The sequence below is a fragment of the Prunus avium genome, chromosome 2 (assembly GCF_965620075.1).
Source record: "Prunus avium chromosome 2, drPruAviu1.hap1.1, whole genome shotgun sequence".
In the NCBI taxonomy this organism is placed as follows: domain Eukaryota; kingdom Viridiplantae; phylum Streptophyta; class Magnoliopsida; order Rosales; family Rosaceae; genus Prunus; species Prunus avium.
In genome coordinates this window covers 10,785,326-10,788,162 of record NC_142285.1, presented here as the reverse complement: position 1 = coordinate 10,788,162, position 2,837 = coordinate 10,785,326, and the positions used below count along the sequence as shown (strand labels likewise).

Below are 2,837 nucleotides of genomic sequence, written 5' to 3'. Positions count from 1 at the left end.
ATGGCATAAGGTTAATGGATGCACCAAGATCAAGCAAAGCTTTTTGAAACTTAAAATCTCCAACTATACAAGGTATAGAAAACGAACCTGGATCCTTTAGCTTTGGAGGTAACTTTCTTTGTAAGACTGCACTCACCTCTTCACTTAATTCAACCTGTTCATGCTCTTTGAATCTCCTCTTGTTAGTGCATAGATCCTTCAAAAATTTTGCATACTTTGGAATCTGAGCAATGGCACTGAGCAATGGGATGTTGATTTGCACTTTCTTGAATATTTCCATTATCTCATCCAAGCCTTGATCTTTCTTTGACTTTGATAACCTGCTGGGAAAGGGTGCAATAGGCCTAAAAGCATTAGATGAAATTGGAACTTGATTAGCATTAGATGATACCTTAGGGCCTGTGCTCTTTCCTAGAGAATTAAGGGGCTGTTTGGTGGAATCTGTGGGCTGCCATTGTGGTGGCTGAATGATCTCCACGTTTTCTCCCTCTCCTTCCTCTTCATGGGCATCTCCAACCTTATTATCAACTTGTTTACCACTTCTCAAGATGTGCACTGCTTTAACTTGCTCATGATGCCTTGGATTCACCTCCGTTTGGCTCGGAAAAGTTCCGGATGCTCTATTGCTCATGGAGGATGCAATCTGCCCAACTTGCACTTCTAGTTTGTTCACTGCATTTTGAAGATTCTGATTGGTTTGCATCTGTTGCCCCATGAACTTCTTGAACATGTCTTGCAATTCTCCCATTTGATCGTCCCTTTATCCTTGCACTTGTTGGGGAGCTTGCTGGAATTGCCTTTGTTGTATTTGGAATCCTGGGGGAGGTCCTTGAGATTGTTGCACATTTGAATTATTGCTCCACCTGAAATTAGGATGATTTCTCCACCCCGGATTGTACGTGTTTGAGTAAGGATCATTCTGAGGATTTCTTCCTTGAAGGGCATTTGCTTGTTCTAGCACGTCCGCAAAAGATTGGCCTTGAACTTCCACTTTGTTTCCTAGAGGGCCAGTCACTGCCTGTTGAAGCAAAGAACACATAACATCAAGTTTTGCATTAATCTCATTATTAGTACTTACCTCAGAGACCACAGCTTTCATAGGAGCTCCTCTTCCTTTATTGTAGCACCATTGTTGAGAGTTAGCACTCAAAGATTCAAAGAGTGTAAAAGCCTCTTCTGCTGTTTTGTTCATCAGTCCTTCTCCACTTGTTGCATCTACCATCATCCTTTCGGAATCAAGCAAACCTTCATAGAAAGATTGCATTTGCATCCAACTCTCTATGTTGTGGTGTGGGCAAGATCTCATCATCTCCTTGTACCTCTCCCAGCATTCATGGAAAGCTTCTCCTTCTCCTTGCTTGAAACCAAGAATTTCCTTTCTAATCTTGTTAGTCTTTTGAGCTGGAAAGAATTTCTGCAAAAACTTATTAGAAAGCTCATCCCAAGTACGAATTGAAGCATTAGGCAAAGAGTATAACCAAGACTTAGCCTTATCTTTTAAACTGAATGGGAATAGCCTCATCTTAATTTGCTCATCATCAAGTCCTTGAATTTTGATTGTAGCACATATTTCAAAGAATTGCTTAACATGCATGTAAGGATCCTCAGTGGTATTACCATAATAAGTTGGAAGAAGATGAATCATACCACTTTTAAGCTCAAACCTGTCAATTGTGAGTTGAGGATAGACGATGCACGAAGGTTGATCAGTGACTTTGGGAATGGAAAATTCACGCAGGGGTTTCCGGGGTTGGACAACAAGTGCACCACCTCCTTCATCATTATTGTTGTTGTTTGGAATCTCTGCCATCTTGCTTGAACCTTCAGATTCGTAGCTCTCAGATTCACCACTTGAAGAACTATAATTCCTCCTCAAACCAACACGTATAGCAAAAGTTCCTGGTGAAATTGGCTCAGAATCAGATTCGAACATATATGCATACACAAGAACCAAATTAGTGTCTTCAAATGGAGATAACAACTAAAAAGAAAAACAGAATACAGAAAGAAAAACCAACGAAAATAACAACTAAAACAAAAACACTCAAAGTAATCTAACTATAGCACCATCGTTACCGGTTCCCCAGCAACGGCGCCAAAAACTTGTTGAGCCTATTCCTAACAACTAAAATGAGTTATTAAAAATAGCAACTTCAATTCTCGCAAGTGCACGAACCATTTATAGTATAGCTTATGGAAATACGAGGTCGATCCCACGGAGAATGGTAACTTGGTTGCAAGTTAAACTACTTAGAATGATGGAAAAACAGAAAACAAACAAACAAACAAACTTACAAAAGGCAAGGTCTAGGACAGAATCCTAGCACCACACACGCACTCGAATGGGGGGTTTTTGTTGTTTAAATGAAAACAAGAGAATGAAATGGAAGTGTTGGAAGTAATCAACAAGTTGTGAAACAATGATTGAGAAGTGTTAGAGCCTTGGAATCTACCACTAGTCTTCCTATCCAAGTTATGAATGCATAGAAATTGACTCAAGCTTCATTAACAATAGATTATCGCATACAAGCCTATGGTATCTAGGTGCAGGATGCATGATTCTCCTAAGGCATGTAATTGTGCATGGTATCTACACAACACGTGATCTCTAATATGCAACCTAAGCATGGTATCTACTTAGAATAAAGCATATAAGAGTCATTAAGTTCTTTGAGAATATGATAATCACACAAGTCCTAGAACATGGTATCTGTCCTAGTCAACCTATGGTTATTAACCCCTTGAATGATTCTTAGGCCATTCATGTGTTGCTTGTGAAAGGAGAGTAGAATTGGTGAATCTAAACCCCTTCCCAACCTGTGCTAGATGCATAAAAT

The 2,837-nt window shown here is 39.7% G+C and overlaps 1 non-coding gene across 1 annotated transcript; it reads left to right on the top strand.

Annotated features, from left to right (window-relative positions):
* Positions 1-1,280: 1,280 nt before the first annotated feature.
* Positions 1,281-1,387, top strand: LOC148296490 (small nucleolar RNA R71). The gene has a single exon (XR_015834193.1). It is a non-coding gene; the product is annotated as a small nucleolar RNA R71 (small nucleolar RNA).
* The last annotated feature ends 1,450 nt before the right edge of the window (positions 1,388-2,837 follow it).